This window comes from Poecilia reticulata, chromosome 10, assembly GCF_904066995.2.
Source record: "Poecilia reticulata chromosome 10, P_reticulata-male-v2, whole genome shotgun sequence".
Taxonomy (NCBI): domain Eukaryota; kingdom Metazoa; phylum Chordata; class Actinopteri; order Cyprinodontiformes; family Poeciliidae; genus Poecilia; species Poecilia reticulata.
In genome coordinates this window covers 30,950,886-30,977,802 of record NC_088839.1, presented here as the reverse complement: position 1 = coordinate 30,977,802, position 26,917 = coordinate 30,950,886, and the positions used below count along the sequence as shown (strand labels likewise).

At 35.7% G+C, this 26,917-nt stretch overlaps 1 long non-coding RNA gene across 8 annotated transcripts; it reads left to right on the top strand.

Annotated features, from left to right (window-relative positions):
• Positions 1 to 16: 16 nt before the first annotated feature.
• On the top strand, positions 17 to 26,572 carry LOC103471844 (uncharacterized). 8 transcript variants are annotated; one of them, XR_014089439.1, is made up of 8 exons: positions 18 to 354; positions 4,380 to 4,593; positions 5,225 to 5,330; positions 6,705 to 6,751; positions 12,015 to 12,101; positions 12,182 to 12,238; positions 14,841 to 14,977; positions 23,677 to 26,572. It is a non-coding gene; the product is annotated as an uncharacterized LOC103471844 (long non-coding RNA). The 8 variants fall into 8 exon arrangements; XR_014089441.1 differs by lacking the exon at positions 23,677 to 26,572 and adding an exon at positions 19,310 to 19,889; XR_534727.2 differs by having other exon boundaries at positions 19 to 354; positions 12,015 to 12,081.
• Positions 26,573 to 26,917: the final 345 nt, after the last annotated feature.

Below are 26,917 nucleotides of genomic sequence, written 5' to 3'. Positions count from 1 at the left end.
AACCATGGGTCTCGAATCATGTTGATTTAGCTTTTCATTGCTGTAATGTAATGCGTGATAGTGTTTGAACAAGTTGATGAACGTGTAATTCATACTTCTGCCATTGGGTGGCAGCCTACCAAACGGCAATACAAGTGAATTTGAAGAGAGTTCTTCTTCTCATGTCTTGTCGTTGCTATGCTGAACAGGTGCTATAAAAGAGCCAAGAACTGGAGGCTTACCTTGATATAAGTCGAAATATAAGTATAAGCGATTCAGTTTACCGTTTATTGATAAACCAGATATATCTTCCAGGACTTTTGAATGTTATTGAACTTCCATGGAACTGGAGCCTTAATCTTGTTGAGTGTTTCGGTGAGTTGTAGCCGCCATTTTGTGTAATTCGTAACTGTGTTGTGATTTTGTAGGGGGTATTCCTGCTGGATAAGCTAGTATAGACGATGGATGGGTGGATTTTTTCATAAGTAACCTAAAGTATATTTTTTATTATACCGTGCTACAAAGTTTTATATTGCACGTTCTATTTAAAAGTATTACTACAAAATCTAAGTAGTATAGTTTTGATGTATTTTCAAATAATATATTTTAAGTATATTAGCATAAAGTTTTCAAAATAGGATAAATTTTTATTTTTCCAAATTGGTTCTCTTTTTCTTTTTCATGATTAACCTATTTAGGTTTAAATTATTTAATTAATTTACTGTTAATGTATAAGTCTTCTTTTTGTGATAAACCTGAGACCATTCTGTCTGTTTATTCCCAGATGCCAAAAAATATGCAAATTAGAATCTCAGGAGTGAGAGTGAGCATCATTAGTTGTCTGTTTAATTTGCTTCAGTGTTGGCTCTGTGATCAGTGACTTGCCTTGGGTGAATCCTTCTTTTAGCCCGGCGCATGTTTTTATGAACAATGATTATAACTTTTGGTCATTTAAGGTGTAAAATTATAAGCTGTTGAAAGATGAGAGGTATCAGTCTAGTTTATTACAATATCCCTCACTTTTACACCATTATCTATAATATCCACTTTCATTATTAATGGGGCTCCCTTGCATCTAAGGGCTCAACTATAATTCAGCTGCTTTCAATTGAAGTCTCTCTACCACGATGGCTTCCATCATTCTGAATAAATCTGCCTACTCTGTGGCTCAGCTAAGACGTACCGTCTATGTTCTTACTTTCAAGTTTCATTGTGCACTATGTCTCATGCTTTTCATTAAATCCTATTTGAATGCATCTTTTGGTGCTGTTAGTTTGAGTAGTTTGGTCACAATAACTTAAAGTTTAGGAGCAAATGTCAGTCAGCATCAGATGTTATGGGATGCTTTTTTGATAATACTCTTAAAAAGTGACCCCCAGACATGACTTAAGAGCCTGAGGCTGAAAGCCCTGAAGCTCCGTCTACATTAGGATGACAAAAGCAAAGCTGTTTCTGCTTTCATCTATGGAAGACACACGCACTCCGTACTCTATAAGAGTGAGAGTAAAAAAGCTATAATGTCCAGTTCTGTCCATGGAGTCATGCATAATTATCACAGTTATGGATGTCATATTTATAATCTTTCTTTTATGTGCTAACTGCAGGCTGTAATATAATCCCACAGCTCATACAATAACACTTTTCATAAAGTCCTATGCTTGCTATCTGAAGGACAACTATTGCTGTGGTCACTCAGATATGACCTTTACTGCAGCTGCTTCACTCTGTTGAATTCATCTGAATGATTGCCATTACGAAACTGTATTGTTTAGTATTAGCTGATGTGATGGCAGTGATGCATGTTTGTGCTTTCATGTTCTACAGAAGAGGAATCTGCTGAAAAATACTGTGTGCTGAACCAGATGACTTTATATCTTTTAAAAATTTAAAATAAAATACTTAAAAACTATACTTCCTCAGGGTTTTGCTAGAGCAGGTGACGTTCATATTCACGTTCATATTACATAGTGTTGCAGAAGTTTTCATTCCTCTATAACTTTCTTACATTTTGTCAAATAATAATATCAAACCTCAATATGTTTTATGGCCCTTTAATGTAACACAAAGTAGCAAATAATTATGAAGTAGAATGAGAAAGGATGTGTAGTGTTCCCAAATTTTATGACTAGAAATCTGAAAGTATGAAGTGCAGATCTGTCCAGACCCTTTTAAGACCTGTAGAAAACCCAGGGCATGTAACTGGAACAAATCTCATGAAATCTAAACGCTACTTGACTCCTACATCAACTTTTTGGAGAATTATATATTGAAATCAGATATTTCATTTTTCCCTTTTCTGTGTGTGATATTTGTACAACTGAATAAATATGTGCTATTATACACAAATTATACAGATGCTGGTGGTTGAAACTTTGCAACCATAGAAGTGGAAAATAGCAACTATTGAAAAGTTTCTGAATTTATCTGATCACGCAGAAAATTAGCATGTTTCATTCAGCTGTCAGACTTAAAAGAGTTAATACTATTATAGTATAGATGTTGCACATGAATACTGATGGATTAGTATTTGTCACAAGGTACATATCTAAAATTATGACGTTTTGGACATGCAGCAAAAATCAGTTTAACTTACCTGGGATTACAAGTAAATGAAATTATACCTGCAATCCTGGGATTTTTGAGTCTTCTCTTTAAATGCCACATGTTAATAAGATTAACCTAAATCAGTAAATTTTTTAGTCCATTGGTAAAAACCTTTTTTCTGTCATTACTGTTTTTGGCCTTTTTGATCAGTGATGATGATGATTAAATCTTGGAAGGTCCTTAAGAAGGAAAAAAAACAAACTAAAGTTGCTAATCATCATTGACACAAAAAGTATTTTTCTTCTCCATTTTCCAAGTTAAGTCACATTTCAAATAGAATAAAAAAGGACAGGCAAAATGACAAATTACTCACAATTCTTAGAGGCATAATCCCAGAGGCAGATCAATCTAGCAAAGAATGACTTGTCAGATTGGATCGATGTGCTACTTGGAAAGAAGCCAAAGAAGTGCAGACATGCTTGCTGATTGGTATTGACCTCTGAGACTAAGAAATGAAACCTTGTTAATCAATATGAGCTTAATATTATCACTGTCACTGCCTTATTTTGCTAGCAAAGAAGGTCATGTTATCATCTTTACCATTGAAGCATTATGAAATTCTCTTTACTTAGCTGAGTCATTCAAGCTACTTTGCATTTTATTACAAGAGCTGAAGGTCATCATGATTCCAACAGAGACACTCAGAGGCCACTTTGTTAGGTACACCTGTCCAATTGCTCATTAAAACATATTGAAAATAAGATGATGACATGGCAGCATCTCAGTGCACTAAGACACCGAGATGTGATGAGGAAGAGTTGTGTAAGTGCAAACAGGGCATCAGAATAGAGAAGAAATGGGATAAATGTTTGAGATTGATTTTGGTTAATTTCACAGATTTGAAAGTCTTAAAAATTTAAACTTAATCATATTATTATACAAACTAAAGTTCCGGATGGATGTTTTGTATTGGCATGTTTCTGGTACGCCCCATAAACCTGATGCACAGGCAACATCCACAAACGACAGGGATGATCAACAAAGCTGCTTCTCATGGCTCACTGGGAGTTCATTTCTCCTGCAAAAAAACTGATGACATACTGGAAAGGACTATTGTAGTGTTCACGTTTTGCTAGAAGCAGTTAGCCTATCAGTGAAGCTAAAATAGCAGCTCATTGCTAAACGTATAGCAGCAGCACAGACATCGCTAATGTCAGCATCCACAATCCATGTTTCTACAGAAGTTTCATGAATGATCAGGAGTGGCTGAAACAATGAAGCTGAATGGGTAGAATAGCATTTTGCACCAATCTGGTGGTTGAATAACAGAATAAAAACAATTATCTCTGTTATTGAGTTTTCAATATTCAATAATTTAGCAGCAAAAGTTATGAAGTCAGATATGCAGCAGTTTATAACAGCCGAAGGTAATATAGGTACTTGATAAAATGGCACTATGCGCCAGGGAAATACACAGTACTGCCCCTTTAATCAAGTCCCACGACTAGATAAAAGTGATTTTAATCGCGGCATAGCAGATGTACAAGAATTTGAATGAAGATGAGGAACCTTCTATTTGGATCAGTAAGCAGCAGTCATGTGGAAAATAATGCTTTGTTAATGTCAAAGGTCAAAGTATACAGACTGGTCCAAACTGAAAAATTGTTGCAGTCCACCCAAATGTGGAATGTAGAAAAACAATTGTAAATGTGTGGAATGTGGAGAAAAAGAAATGCATATGAAAATATACATTTTTCATTCTTATCACCATAATTATGAACATGGTCAAAACAGTCAATTGTCATGTCCACAGAGCACTGTGCCGATTATGTTAGTGTTTCCCTCCTTCTCTCCAGGGTGTGACCGGCAGTGCAGCCTATTAGGTCTCATCAGAAGGAGCTTAGAGAGGACTCGGCTGCTGGATCATCAATCACAAAAATATCTTCCAAGCTCAGCTCTGTGGAGAAACTCTCTAACCGTCTCCACACTATTTAGCTCTGCTCATTAAATTCTCACTACATCTCAACATCCCCAAGATACACATCTCCTCCAAGTGCTCCTTGACATCTGGTTTGAATACATCTTTCTTTTTATTGACAGAGTACATGCTGTACAGTCATTGAGACAAATGCTGTTAAACCTTTTCCTCCATATTTATCAAGGAATCCTTAAGTGTAAAAAAATCTTGCCTCCAGCTTCGGTGGTGCCTTTTGATTTGCATTTGGCCACAAGGTGCAACATTAAACAATACAACTGACCCAAGAGATTTGGTCCGTTTACCAGTTATTTAGTGGCTTTAGGTTGGGGAAATAAAACATGGAATTAGTAGAAAGGTGACCATGTTAACAACCGACTATGCCTGAGGTGTGTTTTTTTTTCTGTTTTCACAAAAAAATTGGAAAAAGCAAAAGATCTCGGCGCAGTTTAGTCAACCTTATTTCTGCAACCTCTTTGCTACCTGTAAAATATTAAAAACTAAAAAAAATGGATACAAGATCCATTACTCTACAAAGCATTCATACATTTTCTTATAATTTAATATTTAAAAAGAGAACACTAAATAAATAATTTCACTTCAGCCAATTTCCACAGCATCGACAATGTTTTATTTTTTTGTAGGGGCGGCTTAGTCTTAAAAAAAGGCAAAGAAAAAAAAAACTTCTGCATTATTGCTGACTTCCTTTTAATCCTTGTGTCTCAGGATTTTCCCGTCTGAATCAAGTTGGAAACTCCATATTGTCTGTGTGAGACAAACTTCATCATGCCAGTCACAACATCTGGACCCAAAGAGACGGAGGAAGTTCAAGGTACAAAAACAAAGCAAACAGATTTTATCATTGGTGTTTCAAAGTGGTTCTGCCGGGTCTTTGGTTTTTGCACTGTGGTTGTTCCCTTTTGTTGCTTTGACCATTGTTTTTTTTTTTTTTATCATCAAATATAAAAGAATGTTTTGAAGTTTATTATCTCTGAAATTTCATGCACTGGTGACTTCAGAAGGCAGGAAGTATAAAATGTGTTGATTACTTTCAGGGCCATGCCTAAATCTCTTGAAAACTTTAAAGAAAAGTCTGATCAACTGGGATGTTGCTTGGTGTGCTTTTTTTCCGACAAGTAGTTCAACTTCCCCACTTTGCCTAACTATGCAATGCAAACTATATGGAATGCAGCACATTAATCGAACAAGAAGCTGTTTTACTTGACCTCACTCAAGAACTAATCTGAAGTTCTGCATTTATTTTTTTTTATAATACAATATTTCAAATAGTGAAATGCATAAAGATTATTTGTTACCATGTATTTTCCTGCCACATTTTGTGGCACAACCAAGTAACTATGTTACCTTAAGTTATTGTAAAAAGGTATATATGTCAAACAAAACGTGAAAAAGAAATAGACTTTGCTCTTTGACACTTGGAAATTAGCTGATCTCTCTAAGAAGCTTCTCTCCAACACTCCGCCTTCAGCCCATCATCACACCAGTGGTGGTCGTCGTTTATGCTGTTTACAACTGTTTACAACTGTTTGTAGGAGAGCTGAACAGAGAAATGGTTTATACAATGAGCTTCAGCAGACACGATGTTTTACTCTCTAATGAGGAATATAAATATTAATCTTGTAAAAATGTTTAATAATCAACAAATACACAAAAGCCCTTCTCTCTTTGCAGTGGGGGGTGGTAGTTTACAGCTCAGGCAATTTCCGGTAAGCTTCATACCATCGAACTGGCGCAATACATATGTCATGGGCCAACGTTGGTGATTAAGGCTTTAACTGTTCTTAGCTGTTGTTAAGGCTGGAGGAGTGTTAAGTCCACACCTTGAGGAAACAATTATTTCTCAATAGCTGAAATCCAGACCTGCTGTACCAAGCAAAGCAGTACAAGGAGCTAGTCTTGTACTAGACTAGATCGAGACTGTTATCTGGTCAAATAAGTTCAGTGAAATCATGATCACTGAAGCAGGTGTTATACTTTTTTGTGTGAGGAGTTATAAAGTACTGTTGGAAATAAAATCATCATGAAATGTTGTAAGAATGTCCTGGCAGTGCATGCTCTGATATTGAACTTGATAAAATTCAGACTCGCACAGGCAGATGCCTCACTCTGCAGATCATTGCTGACTGTGGAAACTCAACAACATTCTAAAACTTGGATTCTATGTGTGTCTACTTCTGCTGAAAAGGAGAACTTGGGAGCACAAAGCAACAGGCTTTTTCCTTCGTAGCTCAGGTAAGACACTTCTAATATCGTCTCTGGTTTAGGGGTGTCGTAACACATGGAATGTGACAGTTCCAGCCCATGGCCTCAGTATGTCTGTGTGTGGTGTCTGATATGGCTCTGAATTAAGCTACAATCCACACCTTGTGTATCTTCCCTAAAGTCATGAATTGGCTTTGCTTCACAATCCTCTCAAAGCTGCAGTTGTCCCTTTTACACATGTTTTGCTTCCACTAACCTTCCATTAACATTTTTGGACATATCACACCATGAACAACCAGCTTCTATAGCAATGACCTTTCATGTGACTATTAAGGAAAGCTAGCACTCTCTCCTATTTTTTCCATGATTGAATACAACTTTTCTGGATAAAAAAAAAATAAATACGTTGTGCCAAACAGAGACTAACTAAAATCTCTTGGTGAAAAAACTGAACAAGCAAAAAAAACCTTGAAATGCCTATCAAACAAGAAGACTTACCAAAAGCATTACTAACCTGCTGACCAGTGGGGTTATAACAGAAAGAAACCTTAGCATTTACAGGACTCCTCTAACTCCCACTAAGCTAGGAAAACATAATAGAAATCTTTTATTTTGCAGGTAGAAATTGTGCTTTGAAAATCGTACATTGAGAATTGTGGTAAAGTGCACAAAATATACACATTTATATATATATATATATATATATATATGAAACTAAGCATAGCATAGTGATTGGCAGCAGGTGAGCTGAGCAGATGGAGAGAAAATTAAACAAGTTTGTTTTTCTATGCTTTATTAAAGCACTAACGTCTGGTTGGTTATCAGGAAAACAAATGGAACATGGATAATAAGGTGAAAATAATTTTCAGTTTAAACACTGAGGATAAAAATGCACTATTTAAGTCTGTAAACGTCCTCACTGATCTCATTTTGAGTACACAAGTCAGGCCCATGAACAGACATTTGTGTTGGCTGCACTAAATAATAAAGTGATCCTTTATTTTAAACTCTGTGATGGACCTGTCCAGTTTGTGCCCCGCCTCTCACCCTTTGACTGCTGGAGATGGGCACCAGCACCCATGGTGACTCCACTAGGGATAATAAGCCTGTGAGTTAATGGATGGATGGATTAATTTCTTTTAAACTAAAACCTTTATTATTTTATTATTGCGTAACATCAAGAAAATATAGAAAACTGATACGCTTTCTTTGCTGTACCAAGGGTATTTTTTTATCAAGATATACAATTTCACAGAATCAGTAAAACCAAAGTAACAATCGTGGTTTCTTTCTAGGTGTGCAGTGGCATTTAATTGTAAGATAAAATACAGCTTATTTGCCAAGCAACTGGTTTCAATTGCATGCAGTTTATATGATTCACTTCTGCCCAGCTGGAACAACATAATAAAACATTCAAAACATGTAATGAAAAACAACCTGCTGGTTAGCAGCTGATGTTGTCAATCTGATTGGCATGTGAATGACTGTCCTGCACAGGCTGCAGTCAACAGGTGACGTGTGTCCCATTTATGCCAAACAGTGTTTCAGGTCAATCTCCTACCAGGCTGTTGAGCTAAAAGCACCTGAATCAATGAAAAAGTACATGTTAAATTATTTTATTTGAAGTGCCATTCAAAACAATCAAGGACACTGATTGACATTTGTTTTATGTTTAAAACTTGGTTTTGTTTTTTAGTCAAATGTTATTACTTCCCTCTGTTGCTAAATGTATTTTTAAAGTTTGTGATAATGATGTTTTCTGTAATTCAGATTTCTTAAAGATTACGAGGCAGTGAAACATCTTCCATGATTTTTAACTTTTTATCTGTGAAACGGCTAACAGGGAGACCCCACAACAGTGGACCTCTAGTATTTGCCAATCTTAGGGACCACAGTTGTCTGCAAATAGCTACAATCTGTGAATACTTGAGACCCCCTCTTAAAAGCACTTTTAATTGCTTAATTAAATCATTCATACACCAAACACACCTTAATATGCATTAACACACACAAGAAAACGTCTCCACTTGAAGCATGAGCTAACATTTACCGTCATTCTTTCTCAGTTCTCAGTTTGGTTACAACCAATTAGTGCCAGGGAAAATCAACAATTTTTCCAAAGTATTTCAACTTTCTAAGCTGCAAGACCTTGATATTACTATAGAAAAACACCCATGAATCCTAGATTAGTTCATATTTCTTGTTTTTCTCGACGACGTGACACATAACGACATGCAATGACAGATATCGGTGTGAAAAGGCCTTTCTATCACAGATGTTGTCCTTGTCCTCTGTGTGACATTTCAGAGGGCATGTCAGCCCAGCAGTGTCATGATGTTCTGAGTCTTCAGCATCACAGTATGAGTTGTGTCCACTGCTGGCGCCCTGCTGCCAGGCAGCCTTTTAACTACCTCAGTGAACTTCGTCAAAGTGACAAACTGACCCTCTCCTGAGGGTGACCCTCTTCCTGGTGACGTGTCTCAAAAACCCCTCAAACTGCTCCTTCAATAAACTAATATCTTTGGTCCAGTTATGTAGTTTGAAATCAAACATGTCCTGCGATGGACCTAGTTTCCTTTCCAGAACCATTGGATGTTTGCCTAATCTGTCTCAAGTCTGACACCTCGGAGCCCATAGTACCTTTGGTCAAGTCTAACCTGTTTGCTCGCTGCAACAGTTCCAACAATGAGCCATTTTCCACAGAAATAATTTGTCAGTCACACAGCTTCAATAAATGGTATTGTCCATCAAAAGGTGTTGTGGTTATCACTGCAATAGGCACTAATGTGTCTCAAGCTGCTGCTCCTGGAACCCATGATTTAAATGGAAGTCCTAAACGTGGCCCAGCTTGATTCCATGCCCCCAAACTTCCTTGAACATCGGAGAGGTGTAAGTTGAAGTTGTCTGTAACCAGGTTGGTGCCAGACATTCCCAGTTCCTCTTCATCAATGGAGTGAGCATTTTACATTTGCCTGGCACTCTTCTTTCTTGTCTGCTGGCCCATCTCTTCACCTAAGTTTTCAAGAAATAATGCTGGGTGTCTGATGATACAGTTAGAAAAGAACCTCACACTAACCAGACGAAGCTGCAACACCAAAAGACTCAGCTGGGTTCTTATGCATACCCCCACTCCCATCCAAAGCATCTCAACTTTACCTACTCTGGAATAGGAGTGAGCCAACTTATACTCTTAAAAAAGATAAGAGTAAATAATATATAGTCATTGTAATTGAGCAGTAAAATAAGAGGGAAGTTGGAGGGAAAAAAAATCTAAAATATTGGTGTTTAAAACTTTCAAAAGCACTTAGAGCCTTTTTAACCAACTGCCATCAGGAGCAATAATATAGTTCTAGAGCTCAACCACACAAAGATAATTCAGAGGAAAACCAAATTGTTGGTGCTGAAGCCAGTTAATTTCTTCAGCTACACAGACAAAAATGTTAGTGAAGGAACTTGGTTAAAACCAAGCTTAACCATAAGCTTAAGAAAATGTGTTTGAAGTTTCCATCTGAGGTTTGGTTGTTTTTCACACTGTCTTGTCTTTCATATTTCTATGGTGAGCTATGGTGGAACTGAAACAAAACATTAAGATTGTGAATTGAAATTGGTTATTGGTACCAACATTTAGTTTGATGATTGTATTCTGAACTTTTTGTGATTTTGACAGACGTCAGGTCAACCTTGTTTACTGTTAATATCTAGGAAGTAGGGTTAGTGATGCTAATGTACCAAAATAAGCCGAAATCTGAGGAATGTCTAATATCTAAAATGTAGGCCATGAAAAATAATACAAACAGTCATAATTGAGTTTCTGTTAGTGGGGTGTGTGTGTTTGAGATAATTTGCTCATTAACTTAACTCCCCTTTTTAGCAACTTCCAACCATAAGGACTTCTTGATTTTTCTCAGTTAATGTCAGATTCTCTACTGTTGCCATCAGCCTGTTTTGTTGGTTTGCTCAGTTCAGTTACCTTTAAACTGGGAACATCACCTCCAATGCTCATCTTTACATTTGGGTCCTCAACATTGCTGAAAAGATGTACCCAACAACAGGGCCAGTGAGTGTTTAAACATGTTTAAATGGCAACTTTAATGGTTAAAAAATGTATATATAACACACGAGGAATTTATATATGGTGGTATCAAACAGAATTTTTCCTGTGTTATAAGTTTAAGCAGATGTTGGTGGAATGAGACTGACACATCTGTAAAATAAACATGAAGTCTGTCCAGTGGAGACCGTCAAAGAATTTCCATCAAAGGCCGAAACAACCAGATTTAAAGGAATATCCATGAGTTTGATGCATAATGTGACCATGTCGCTGCAAGCTGCTCATGTTATGTCCTCATGTGTTATTCTACTCGTATACATCTGTTGGCAGGCTGATAATTATCTTTTATAAATTAAATCAATGCAATATTTACATAAGAGCTTCCCTTGATGCATTTCTTTTCTGAAAGTCACTGACCTCATTAGCATATAAATATTGTTTCATCAAACAGTTTTAGATAAATAACTTTATCTGTTATTTATTCTGTAGAGAACTCAACAGTCTGACATACCAAGGAAGGGACCTTGATTTATACGTTTTCCCCAACAGGTATTTGTAGAGGAATGTGCAATACCTCAAAGAAAATTACAAATGAAACAGAAAACAAAGCTGCGTGGAAAGCCATCAGATTTAGAGATGTGGTGTTGTTTATATCTATTATTTAAAATGTGGATGGATTTTTTGTGTCTTGAATTTTAAAATTTGTTTGCCAAATGGAAAATCCCCCTGAATGCATTCTGATCCATTGAAATACAAGAAGTTGTGTATTAACTTTAAATTTAAATATCCCTGCTATTGTATTTGACTGCTTACAGTATGAACCATCGTTCTACAACATTAAATTATGTTTACATTTCCCTGGATGTAAATGTCTATTTGAAGGTGTCTATCAAATTATTTGCAACCTTATACCTCATGTCATATAAAGCATTATTGTATTCTAAAATAAATCAGAGCACTACTACTTCCTATTTACCCATCATTAATTTTATCTTAGGCAACTAAAATATTTGTATCATCTTTCGTTGTCACACAGTAAGCCTATTTTTCCATCCCATAAAGGTAAATATTAGACATGGAAGTAATGTGGTCCTGGCTTGTCCAAATTTATTTCCGTATGACGGTTCCTCTTGCAGGAGACTAATGGTCTTGTTCCAGGAAAGCCCCAAATCCATTAGAATAGCAGGCAATGCCACACTGAGTTAGGTTCATACCTAAGTTTGTGCCTTTTGTTTTCCACAGGGAAAAGAAATCACAACATGTACTACAAGTATTATGTATTCAGTAAGAAGCCACATCCTGGTACATGGTAATCATCACACGTTTCCTGTAAGACTTATTTTTTAGGCTCTTGTTGGGCCATCACTAATCTTTAATTTCCTCTGAATAAAACTGTTGTTTTTGTTTAGGGTGTGCTGAGACTCTCTACGATGTTAAAATCCCTTATATTCAGCTCTGCGACTTGTGTGAGTTGTTGAGAATTTCATCCTGTTCCAGAGATGCCCTTATTTCACCCGAAGAAAAATTGTGTTTTTTTTTATTATGCCAAACCTACCTTGATCCACTATGCCACAACAGTTCAAATTTGGTTCATCAGACCTTAGGCTTTCTTCCATAAGGCTAAAGAGTTCTGTTTTTTTAAAACCGAGGCTTGGATAGCTTATTTGAGACCAAAGGCCTCAGTCTTTCAAACTTACTATGGAAATATTCAGGACCCATTAAACACTCTTATAAAAAACAAAAAACATGGCTGAGAGAAGTGCTGAGCTGAACAGGAGTGATGTTAATGTTAATGTTTGGAAGAGTGGCCAACACAGATTTCCTCTGCTGCCATTACAACTCTTAAGAGGGTGCAGAAAGTCAGTGGTATCATTTTCTACTCCTGCTGTTGACCCGATTGAAATTTAACCATAGAAATTGAGCTCAATGGGAGAAATCTCAGATGGAACAGTGAAGGGAGATGAGAATCAAGTGGAATTGCATAGGAATGCGATAGACAGGCTAATAGTTTATGACTGATTTTTTTTTTTTTACACTAAAGAGTTGAAACAGTTTCTTACTTTATTACATAAAATACTGTCTTTTTACTAGGGATATGTCTTCGCTAAAAAAAAATTCTGTCCAAAATAAGAAAAATTGATGTCACACAATTCATCTTTAAAAAAAACAACCTTTTTTCACTTTGGGAAAAGTGCTTGCATTAAAAGACGAAACTAGTTTTAGCCTGGATGACCAACCAAAGCTTCAAACATCATGTCTGTGGGATCCTTACTATCGCTATCATTTCGTAAAAGCAACAGACTTCCTAGTGGGCTGGAACTATTTTTTTTCCACTTCTTTTTCATGCTTTCATTTTCTTTTTTTGAACTTTTTACCCAACAAAAGAAAATCAATTTCTACTCTAATCTGAACTCAACTTTAGTCCCAGCAGGGAGACGCTCATAAAGGTTTTCTCATCTTAACGGAACCCATTCAGAAGCGGAGTTGATAAAAACGTGGTGGCCACACGAGAGACAGAAAGAGACAGAAAGCAAGAGATGGACTGCGTGTCCAATATTAATCAGCGAGATGGCTGGAAACTCTTGAAAGGATCGGGTTTGATACATGCTGGCGAGACATCTGTCCCACTCAGTTTAATAAACTTAAAACTCTTTGGGAATAAAGTCACTGCTTCAGAAAGTTTAAGAAACTAAATCCTTAAGGAATGAAGTTTGTATAGTTGGTCTCATTTTCTTTATCTTAAACATGCAATCAAAACTTACAGTAATCAGTGGAGAAATTGCTAATCTACCTCAGACATGTTGGTGATATAAACGTGACTGAATCTGTGGTCAATATAGTAATACATATAGTGTAACAATATATAGAACAAACATGGTGTGTAATATTTTATTAACCTGAAAATGAGCTGCATATTTACATTTCTTATCACTTCACAAAGTCTTGAGGTGACTGAATTAGCCAATGACATGCCATCATGCAGGTGCAGGAAATAAACACGTCTATGATGGTCTGTTGACTTGCCTGACAACTGATTGCATGACTGTCCCTACCTTTTATTCTCTTGTTGACACTGACACAGTTTGACACATTTAATCTTTTGCTGCTTGACAACTGACAGTTTTATGAGAAGTGAGAAAAAAAAGGTGCATTTTGTACTACAATGATTAAAACATTTGCCAAGACATTTCAAAATGTATTTTTAAATGAGAATATTAAAACAGGTTAGTCTAATTACAGTAGTAGTTTATAAATCAGCACTTATTTTGAATAATTTCCAATAAAAAGTATTTTTCTTCATTAGATTTAAAAAAGGCCAAATTAATTTATGGAACTTTAATTTATTTGGCTATTCAAATAATTTATTTTTGTTAAATTATTGAATGTTTGTTTTGTCAATTTGTCTGTCCTTTGCTGTAGTGTTGCAAAAATCCTTTAGATGCTACATACAGGCTGCAAAATTAGAGGAGCAGTGTTGTGTGCTTTCCTGACACACAGAGCCATTTTATAGTGCAATCGTTGATAGAACATTGCTGTATTGACCAAGCATTACTTAAATTAAATTAGACTTCTCAATTTATCACCTTGAAATTGGGTCTCTGTCTCTTTAAAAAGCTCCTGCTTGTTCTGGTAGCATAGTTACTTGATTGTGCTATAAAATGGCACTAAGTGCCTGGAAGATGCACAATATTCCCCCTTTTTTAATTCAGATGGAAATAGTTTTTTTATTTATTTTTTTGGCCAGGCTGTGTTTTATAAAATAACATTTCTGTACTTCTACTAACTAAAAAGTTAAAAGTTGTAGAAATAAATGGTAGTCAGTTTTTCTTTCTGAATGACTGGCGCAATGTAGCCTCACGTCGTTTCCCTTCTACCTGAAACCTTCATCTGTTTGGAGACTCACTTAGAGAAACAACCACAAAACCAGCAAAACTCTTTAGCTTAGTCAAAACCAAGCCTGTTCAATTTGCCAGACTTACTTTTGTTTCATTTTTCTTTGCACCTTGCTTTGCTACATTCATGAAAGGTTTACGTGAAGCTTTTTATTTGTCCTCTACACCTGCTCAGGTTACCGACTGATCTAAAGTGGGAAATAACAGAAACTTGTAATGACCCAGAGCCAGACAAACCATCTGCTCCCTCCTGCCGCAGAGCAACTTTTAGGCTGGTTCATCAAAAGGTGACATAAAAAGATCTGGACCCAGGTAAGCCGCTCTGCTTCTTACGCTAAGGTCATTTTCAGGTAAAATTAACCTGCCAGGTGGTTCAGAAAAGGAAGTGCTTTATCCTTCAATTTCAGGCTTACCAGCCTAAAATTGCTTACCAGCCTAAAATCAGACATTTTATTAAAAATGTCTGATTTTTAATAAAATAATAAACTATTATTAGCAAATATTTTTTAACAATTTACAAATAAACTTCCAGTGTAAATTGAAAAAAAATATTTTTCAATGTTTTCTTTTTTGGGTTTTTAAGGGAAATTATCCTTAATGCAATTCATAATGAGCATAATTACATTCTCGATTCCATGTAATTAGTTTGCTTAATTGTAAATAAATCCTAAACGTGGCAATGATGCATTTTCTTTAAATGTGTGATTAAAACAAGATGGAGAATCCATCATTCAGAAAGATTTTGGATTGTATTTATGGTAAAAAAGTTAGTTTGAATAAGACTATAAAATACGAATTAATTCAGTTCCAATTACCAGTGCGTCATCATGCTGCACTGAGGAGTTTCTTATTAACAGTGTTTCCTCCACAAACGTATGTGAGCTGGATCGAAGTAAATCTACTAGAAACCTCAAAGCCAAAAGTTTGAGTCTACAGTATATATCATTTTTTCAGTTCTACAGTCGTTTACTTAAAGATGCAATTAATAAAACATACTTACTATCTAGTGGGAATTTCTTTACCATGACAAATAACTTCCCAAGAGCTTCCTTCATTTGGTATTTTATAAGAGACTGGCTAAATTTATATTTTGACGTTGATAATAAGATGCGGCGCTTTACTTTGACTTCATATCAAACTTTAAAACTTGCGGCATAAATCCGCTGAGGCCTAATTTGGCAAATTGTGCAGTAAGAAGATTTCTTTCCTTCAGGCGGCGAGAAGAAATGTGAGTATTTGAATATTAGAGTTCTCATTTTCGTTTTGGCAAATCCCAAAAAAAGTCATTTCAATAATTTAATGAAAAAGGCTTTTTTTTGTGTTTTTTTTTTTTTAGACTCAGTTTGTCATGTTGGCGCATGAAACTGTTGGAACTTCTTTATTTTTAATCAGCCAATGTTTGCACACATGCATTCTCACTGGCATACTTCATGTAATGTGCTCCAGTGACATTTACTTTAGACAAAATCTAGATGTCTGATACAAAAATATGAAAACATTTAAAACATAGCTAATAATAATAAAATGCAATTTCTGGTTTGTATTTATATGTTTACATTTGATGGTGACATAAGATACATGTCTAGGTATTTGTTTTAAATGTACTCTTTGAATATATTACCTTTCTGATTTATTTTTCTACATTTTATGAATTTGAATGAACCTGTTTTGTGTATGTTATAGTTTTAATTTGTTTAATTTAAGCACAAAGTAAACTTTAACCCCTGGTTTATGGACTTAAGCTTTTTACTTTGTTTAGCTATTTTTTATATATATATTTCAACATTCTAGCAACAATAATCATAACGGGGAAAATATGGAAATACTTTTTGACATTCAGACTGTCAAAATGTTGCATGTTGATGACAGATTTCAGCGATTCACCTAATTTTAAAGCAATGCAATAGGAATCCATTCAGAGCCTTTTGTGTAATATTATCTTGGGAGATAAAAACAATAAAAAAAAAGAAATTTTCTATTTGTCTTTATATTTAAAATCTTCATTTCTAACAAGACAAAGCAGCTTCTAATATTCCATGTAGTCTCCACTTAAATATCATCAGGATGATGAGGGTTTTTATCTCAGAGGAAAATTAAGTTGATGGAAGCAGAAAATCTCTTAACCAAATAAATGATGTGAATAACAACTTGACTATTGTGCATTGTGTTTCTGAAAAGAGACTCTCTCTCTGAGACGTTGCTGTGATTGTGGTGCTGATCAGCTATTAAAATGGGTGTGCTCAGCGTCTGTTGGTGAATACCCTTCTTTGAAGCCTCTGAAACATAAAATTGTGTATCCCATTTTCTTTCTCCTATTCAAGCAAAGAGAAGACTCATCTACCAAATAAGCTAAAAATGAACATTGGTTTACAGGCTTTAAGATGTTGAAGCCGGTGCAATGAGAGGGATAATGCATCATAGTAAACAGGCTTTCAGTTTTGGGAAAATTATGAACCTTGTACCACATAAACACTTTTATTAGGAATATGGAGTATAGAGAATATGTCTCCTTGAAGCTTGGTCTAAAAATTGTCCAAAAGGACCCTGATGCACTCCTACTCACATTTCATTGTTCAGTATTACTGTCTAAACTTATTTTTATTTATCTAGTTGCATGAAATATAAAAAATAGAAATGGATTGTGAACCTTTTTAAATTGTTTTCTTCAGTTTATTAAGATAAATCTGTCTAAATCAAGTTTAAATCATCTCATTAAAGGACTCTTACATTTTATCAGTGGAAAAAGGACAAACTGGAGGATTTAGTTTTGGTGTGGATTGAGAACTCCAGCATTTTTAGACACAACAAAGCTGCAAATTGTTTTCAAAAGATATGAAAGCAATATGTGCCTATGACAATGTTTTAAATTACAGTTTTGATTAGCAAGGTAAGGCTAATCTCAAACAACCAGATTTTGTTTAGATTTTTGTGTTTTGTAATTGTTTAACCTTTGTTAGAAATGCTTTTTTTCTTATCTTAGACAGTTTGAGACACGAGAGGTCAAAGGTGTCTGTTTGCTGTTCTCAATTTTGAGGACAACCTGACAACCTGAGGCGTTCTGTGATAGTCTCTTCCTGTCAGAATATTTCTTTTAAAATCTCTTTTCAGGTAATCAGACTGTGTTTCTGCATTGACCTGTGATGGATGAATGGCTTAAACTTCCTTTTGGTTTTGTGTAGCTGTCTCAACAAACCACAACTTCATGAATTGTAAAGCAAAACTTTTTTTATGGACTTTATACTTTAAAGCTTCCTTTGGTATTTTTTTACAGAGCGTCCTGATTAAATGTCATCTTCTATGAACTTCTGCAGTCAAAGAGCTTTTTTATGGAAGTGTGATCTGTTCATCAAGTATACTGAAACGCTACAGATCACTGCGTAAAGATAAATGTTCAAAAGGTTATGGTCTCACTGAATTATCTGCAACTGCGTGGAGAAAGGGGAGAAAGGAGCTTAAATACATTTGGGTAAAATATTTTTCTATGTCATTATTCTTTAGTTATTTAACTTGCTGTGCTTTAGCATATAATCTGTGTTCATTATTATACATTGGTTTAACACTTGCAATTCACAAATATGATTTTATTTTTACCAGAAAGCATTTCTATGACTTTCAATAAAAATAAATACACAAGAAGCTGCTGCTTACTCTGTGCTTTCATGCAGTTGTATGTAAAAATGGTTAAAGGTGAACGTACCATCCATGCTGCTAATAGTTTGAGCCAAAGGAACATAAATAAAGTGGCAAAGGCAAAGCAGCTACTGCAAAGACTCACAAAGTCCCAAAGAAAAGCAGGAGCAAAATAACTGACATGGGCAGCATTTATATAACTGTCATTTACGTAGCTCAACTGTTAGCGCCATATTCTTTACACATATTCTGTCACTTTGTTTTCATACAGTATTCAGTCACTGAATACCTAAAAAAAAGCACATATTTCATGATAAAATTAGAATTTGCATCATTTAAAAATGTTTGCTGGCAGCATAACAAAGGCAGTTACTGCAGACTTTGGATACAGAACAGAAACTTTTCTGCAATCAGCTCAAAAACAACCAAAACAACATTTGGGTAATTTAGCTGACTCCTTGCAGATTTTGTCATAGATTGGTACAAGTGCCGTTCATGGTTTACTGCAAACACTTTCTATCATCAAAGAGTTTATCTTTGAAAAAATTGTTCTTCAGCTCCCAAGGTTTTGTTTACCTGCATGTTTCATGGTGGATTGTAGTCCTGAATACATTGCTTGTCTTTTTGTTGCGGGTTTTTTTGAAAGTCAATGAAAGTCAACACGGGTCCCATCATCTGCAGGCCTGGTTTTAAATCCAAACTGGTTAGGGACCAGACAGGTTGGCTTTGATGTAGAGCAGCGCTGGCTCAGAAAAAAGGCTCAGTGCCACAGGGCTGGAGTAGTTTAGGTCAAAATCTGACAGATTTCTAACCTCTGGGACCATGGTGGCTGCCGCAAAACATTTCACGCCAGTTACATATTAAAATTATATATCATATCTGTCATATCAAATATTAAAATCATCCATAACGGCATCAGTGAGCCGAGTGGTACAGGTTTTTGCTGCACAACTGAGATGTTATCAGGCTCGTCCGCTTTACTCATATTCTGTCTCTGCTGGATTTTCGCTGCAGTCGCTGTGGATGCTGATAATGGCGAGTCCTCCAGAGGCGGCGAGGACTTATTTATGGCGAAGATCAAAGAGAGCATTTTGTCAGGATTATTATTTTTCATTGCTTCCTGAAATGGTTAGATATTACTGCTATGAAAAAACTCCTTTCTGATGTTCAGTTGCTGTGGTTGAAGGTTGGTTTATTTTATGCAAAAGAGAAACTGGATAGCAGTTAATCTGGGGAAAAGAAAAGACTCGGGGTAAAGTAGCTTATTGGCTGCGATAAGAGTGGGATTGTAATTTTTGCTCTTTTGAGGAATCATTGCTTTTTACTACAGTTTTTATTACAAAATGCAAGTACAAATTCCTGCTTGTATCAATGAAGGGATTGAAAAATATCATTAGTGAAAAATGGCTTTGTGAATAATGTTGTTAAACTGATGCACAATATACAAAATATAGGTGAAAAATGTAATATTTGAGGGAAAAGAAAACTGTTATCGATACATAACTTTCTAAAGATAAACTGGATCAAAACATTTTCAAATAAACTCTCTGTTGAAGTTAGTAAAGAGGTAAAAATATGAGACTCCAACTAAAATATTTTTTCAGGTTTCATGCATCTAGTTCAAATTCTGTATAATGAATAAAAAATGAATAAATAAATAAAAAAAATATATATATATATATATATATATATATATATATATATATTTTTTTTTTTAAGCACATATTTTATCAAATTATTAGTTGGTTAATCCTACAACTGTATAGATAAGTCAAGCAGAAAGAATTCAGATTTCCATGTTTAATGTTAGAAGGATTTTTGATCGAGCAAAAGGAATTCACTGCACTTTAAACGATAAAATGTTATGAATTTTTAGTTTATTGCATATATTAATTAATTTCTAGTATTGTGTAAAAAGACTCAAGTGTTGAAATAAAAAAAAGAACAGAACAGCAGGGGACACAGTGACAAACTGAGCTTTGGTTTTGGTTCAGCTCTGTTTGATTTCAGCATATCGTATTCACAGTGGTGCAGTTGGTAGAGCTGCTGCCTTGCAGCAAGAAGGTTCTGGGTTCGATTCCCGGTCTTTCTGCATGGAGTTTGCATGTTCTCCCTGTGCATGCGTGGGTTTTCTCCGGGTACTCCGGTTTCCTCCCACAGTCCAAAAACATGACCGTCAGGTTAATTGGCCTCTCCAAATTGCCCCTACGTGTGAGTGTGTGTGTGCATGGTTGTTTGTCCTGTGTGTCTCTGTGTTGCCCTGCGACAGACTGGCGACCTGTCCAGGGTGACCCCGCCTCTCACCTGGAACATTAGCTGGAGAGGCAGCAGCAACCCTCCCGACCCCACTGAGGGACAAGGGTGCAAGAAAATGGATGGATGGTATTCACAGCCAGATTACAGAGACCAACCCACGAATCACCAAATGTCGTCCTTTAAAGCAGACACTCCCCTCACAGAAGTGTGAGAGGATTCTGTTTAACTATTTTTTTCAAATCCCTCTACAATTCTGGTGAACAGATGTTCCTATTACGATTTTTAAATTACAAAATGTCAGGGGTTGAGATTTACATTGTATATATTTTTGGCCTTTTTGCATCAGCAGTGTTGGACTTTATCAGTCATCCAAAAGCAAACTCGGCAGCAGCATCAATCCATTATTTACTACAACCTAAATAACAGAGCAGCTTATACACAAACTGCCTCCACACTTTACCAACCAGAGGAATCAATAAGACAGAAGAACAATAACAGACAACACGTTAAAACATTTCATAATGAATGATCTACACCTGGGGTCCCAACATCACCACAAATCAAAACAGCCATTTGAAAAATAAATGAAATCTAACATTACATTAAGCCTCATCGTGACAGTCAATACAAACATAGATGATATAACCCTGGGTCTACCATCCGCCGTTTGCTGGTCAGAAACTTCACACTCATCCACTACTTTTCTTTATCACACAGTATGTTAACAATTTGTCTTTGTAACATGAAATACTTTTTTACCTTCAGTATATATATATATATATATATATATATATATATATATATATATATATATATATATATATTTAGTGAATTAGGTAACGGCTCAAAAGGGTGAAGAAATACGGAGTATCACATGCAATGGATGGATGGGCGGGCGGGCGAGCGGGCGGGCTTGCTTATTCCAGAGTACAAATTAGACTAAAAGTTGGAACTATGAACCCTTTTATTAGTGGGACTCATAATATGACACTTATTTTAAATATTAATAGACTCTTTTAACTAAAAGTCAAACAGTTTTTTGTGTAAAACATTATCAACATGATGTCTTAATTCAGACACATAGTATGGACTTTTGGCACACTGAATAGCTACAGAAGAATAAAAGAAATGCTAACCTGACAGGCTGTATGTCTCTCTTGGTAAGTCATAGAAGACATCAGTTCAAACTCATAATGTCTTCTTAATGAATTAAGAGGAGCGATTTCCATCTGCGTCACAAACTGAAGTCTAAACATGCTAAATCTGAGACAGGAAAGCAAAACTGCAGTATGTTCTGAATTTATACAATGAATTTATACAATGAAGACCACGGTATTTAAACATTTACTGTCAACTTTAAGGTTACCTTTATTTATTACTCTTTTAATCATAACAACTGTTTAAATCTGTGTAAATAAATCTTTTTATGATTGTGTTTAGACATTAAAACAAACTCCTTAAGTTGAATAGATGAATGTGATTTCAGTTTGAAAACCAAAGATGAAATCTCATGATACTTGAGTTAACCACTACATCACGTCCATTAAATAGCAAATTTCCATCCAACTAAAAGTCTCCAGGTTCCTGGAGCAAGTCTGTGTCAAATATTTAATAATCTGATTATGCTGAAGTTTCATGAATCAATTTCACAATGCCACAAACTGTTCATGCGTATTCCTCTTGAAAATTGCTCTGCAATCTTCTCTACAGAAGTTGCGGTCAATGTTCCACAAAAGGCCATTTCTTTTCGCCATTATTCCTTCTGTAAACGAAGTGCTGCTGAGTGATGTCTGTTCTTCTTCTGCACATGCTTGTCACTTTGGGCTCATAAACAATTCACACTAAAGTCTGATTGTGGTTGGATGTAACTAGTAGTATAAAAAAATGGAACTGAGCGTTTAAGATAACATTAGTTCTGTTAATTGGCCTGCTGCAATTAAAAAGGACAAAACACAATTGCTGATTCAATTAAAATTAAAATTTGCTTTTAACAAGCATATGTTATTAAACTCACGAAAGACCTACAACATCAGAAATATTTTCTGGCAGAATCAGACAGTTTTGGAAAACAAAAAGGTCATAATGATGAAAGACTTGCTCATTAATTTCCCAAGTGTGCACGCCTCTTTCTCTGTGGAGTGTTTAAGCCCGTCTCCACGGATCTTCAATGACCCTAATTAACGTTTCTCAGGCAGCTGTCTACTAGACAGTTGAACTAAAGAACTAATTTTCAAGTCTCAAACTATTCTACTGCCAAACAAGAGGAAACAATGTCAACAACTGTCTCTGGCACATTTTTTAGTTCGCTTGTGACACTTTTAATAATCCCTTTGCTTCTGCTCTCAACCTTTTAGCTTTTTTTATTCAGATGTGTTCCAGAAGAGCTGTTACCTATTCTCAGCGGCATCTCATTGTGACGGGCAGTGTGTGCTCTGAACGTGTCTATAAGAACAGTTCATTCAGATTAAGTACTAGTAGGACTAGTTTGACTTTATTGACCATAGTGTAATAAAGGAACAAACAAAGTTATATACAAGCAAAATAAATTTAAAACAAATGAATTGTAGTAAAGTATATTTACACGTTCAAATCGCAAACTATGGCAAATTCAAAAATAGAGAAATCTTTTGCATGTGGAACTGAGATAATAAATTGTGAGGTCCAGCACTGCGTTCATCTTCCACATGGAGAAAAAGGGGGATTGTTTCCTGGAACACTTACTTCATAACAGTGTTTAATAATAATGGGTCTGGTGGAAAATGAGTTATGAGGAAGGAAGGGCGTAGGACAGGAAACTTACAGCTGAATGTTTTATTCTCCTTGTGGTGACCATACGTGATGTATTTTATTGGCTGAACCTCAACCTGTTTAAAAATCTACTAATTTCCTCTTCATTTTTCTTCTACTTGTGTTTTTTTTACTGCATCATGTTTTTATGACTACAAACATTGTTTAATCTCATCGTGTTATGCTAATAAAACCAAATGATTTTTGTACAACTATTTTGTACTGACCTGATATAGTCCCTTCTTGGTTTAGGTTTTATGTTTGAGGTTATTCACATTTCTGCTTTACCATGTCTGTGTTGACGGTCGACTTGTTTGCATTTCATGTTTTCTCTTTAGGTTATTCCTGCCAAGCCTCCGTTCAGCAATCAGCCTCATGTCGCCCACCTGGGCCGTGCTGATTGTCTCTCTGTTCCACCTGTATGGAGCATCACCTGAGAGCTCTCCAGTCTCTGCTTTGCCAGATTATCAACAGACTTGTCCAAGTAGACGGCAAGTGTTGTTTCTGGCTCTCGTTTGTCTTCTAGTTGCCAAAGGACTCTTCTCACCTCACTCGGCTTTGATAGACTTTCACCTCCTGTCAGATTTTTAGACATTAACCTGTTTTGTGAGTGTTGACCACTGATTCAGTGTCTTGACACCTGACTTTCTATATTTGACCTTTGTTGAATGAGCATACATCTGGATTTTTTAATTTGGAGTCATTCAGCAGCTACGTTTTCATTGCAAATGTGTGCAAAACTGTTTTGATATGATGCTAATGCCAAAAAAACACAGTTTCGCAATTGTGGTGTTTTGATTAAATGCAAAAATGAAATGAAAATTGTACATGATTAACTGTACAGGCAGTGGCGCATGTTTGTATGCGTCACTGCCATGATGGAAGAGTCATGAGCCATCAGAGGAGATGTCAGCATCTTATTCAGGCATTGGAGCGACAAACCGTTTATTGAGTGCGGCTACATTTGTGCCATTTTTGAGAAATTACAGTCAGTGATTTTACAGATGAACTATGGATTCAACATTTTCAAATGGCAAACTCAACATTTGAACGGTGTGATGCTGTGAGAGCCCTGGTGGAGCCAGCAGTGCATCGTCCGAGGCCAGGGACTCTTTGCTGCTGTATACAAGCAGACTTGTATGATGGAATAAGTATTTTCATTGTAGTTTTGCGAAATACACAAATTTTGATGCTGCTGAGATCTCATCCAAGAGCAAAAACGTATTTTTTTTGGTTGAAAAAAGTTTTGTAATTCCATTTCACACAATCTTATGGTTCATGGAAACACAACAAATGTACCGAACTCGGTCTGTCATTCCAGATTACCTTCTGGCCGTCGCTGCAGCCATATTTTATGCTACGTAAGTAGCACTCCGCACTTTAGGAAAAGTGCTGTACATATCTTCCATTTTGCGTCATCCCTCTGTGATCAATCTGTCACCCCAGAGTCTCCTGTCAACAGCCAGCTGTTTGGCTGCTGTTCTCCTGTACGTCTCTCACCACTGCAGACCAGAGCAGCAACCTACTTTTAGCTCAGTGCTTACTGTGTATTGTGGCTGAATTTCCGGGTCATCTCAGCGCTCGGTAATAAAGGGAGTAGTCCATAATGAGATGACTACAGACTCAGATTCCCTCAAATTATAATTGATCGTTTCATTGAAAACCTTTCATCATATTCAGACAACCATACATTTTCCGAACACTTACCGCTGACTTGGACATCAATAACGTATTCCTATTACTCTTCTGCTCTCCATTAATATTCATTTAAATTTAATTGTCTGTAGCAAAAGCTGTTATATAAAATGTTATATTCTTCATTTGCAAGAGACATTTTTATCCAGCTGCAAACACAAAAGGTTAACTATATTTAAGCAGCACGTTTCTAATGATCCAATGAATTGTGTTCAGTTGAGCAGAAAAGATGATGGAATACATTTTACAGTTTTTTATTATTCAAACATCGTAACAAGAAAAATTTTTTTAACTATTTTTATGTTTTGTTACATTGGAACATGATTGAGGTGTGATAGACCAACACAAAGTAGTGCATAATAGTGAACTAATGAAAAAAGTGTAATTGTCTTTACTGATAATAGTAAATGTTTGTACTGCTGACAGCCCTGAACCACAGGAAATCCAGCGGAAAATTGGTGGCATAACTTAAATGTTTACAGATGCTCTTAATCCACAGTGACTGAGCTAAAGGTAGTTTGAATTAAAAACATGAACAAGTTAAATTGGTGTAGATACTTTTGCAAGGCAATAATTAAATGTTTCCATTTAATTAAACTAATTCAGATGTTTTTTTGCTAAGCGCACAAACCCTCTAGTTTGGTGAACAATTTCCTTATTAAATTAATCAAGTCATAAGTGATTAAAATCAGTTTCCTGAATTTTGAGAGTGTTTTTCCTGGCTGCTCACTCATGTTCCTTAGCTTAACTGCTTTCCTGAAGTGTTTTTGTATTCATCACATGCTGCTGAACCAGAAGAGTTCTGAACTTTTGCTGAAGAAGAGAGGTTGCAGCTGCTTTTCTCCACAACAAACCCATCTCCAGCAAAAAACCTTTTTAACAAACTTCTGGTTCATCTAAACTTTGTTCTCTTCACCGAAGCTGATTTTTCCGCTGCACGCTACTTTTTAATTATAAATTTACAAATGTGCAGTTTTTCTTTTTGATGAAACTATAATCTCAGAGAGGATCTTAACAAGCAAGAAAGACTGAATTCACTTAAGTATTTAATGTTTAATTCTTTTTTCTTTGAGTTCCAACACGATCTTCAATAGAATTGCAAATTAAAAGTACAGATATCAGAGTGAAATGGCTAATCATTGAAATGCTGATGCAGACTTGGCCTGTTCTGTGTCTTTTTAAACCGTTTCTCACACATTGCACTGCTGGTCACACATTACAATGTGAATTTACTAAAAGATGCTTTCATATTTTTGTTTCTGGTTTATTGTCTTGTTCCTTCATTTCATAACAAAATGACAAGCTTCTGTAGTCATGGACGTCTCTGACATGAGGGCATTTTCAACTAATGCTGTTATGTTAATATGTTATAGATGTAACTGAGTTTTACTGCAGCTCTGAACCCAAAGGCTGTATGGAACCAGAAATATTAACATTTTATGTAAAGTTATTTACACCACAACTTTTCAGTTGAGATCCACGATTAAGTTTCAGATTTTATTGTCCAAGTATAATTTTAAAATAAAAAATTATGCTGAAGTTTTTCAAATTTATTTGTTCAACACAAACTTTTGTAGCTGAGGTTTTTTTTAACAAATCTCAACAAACTCAAACAGGAAAGTTTCAAGTTGATCTAACATCAGATAGTGATGGGGGGAATGTATTTTTATGTATTATATATAAATATCTGGTTCCTATCATGCATCTCCATAAGTTTAGTTATTTATATAATTTTTTCAGAGTTCTGAAAATAATTAGAATAAATCTATGTAATTCTTATTTTTGCCATATATATTTCCTCTTTTATAGCTCACAGGCAGACGTCACTCCGTGCTGTAAAACAGGGTTCACCACTAGATATTAACTCTGCGGGACAGTATAAAG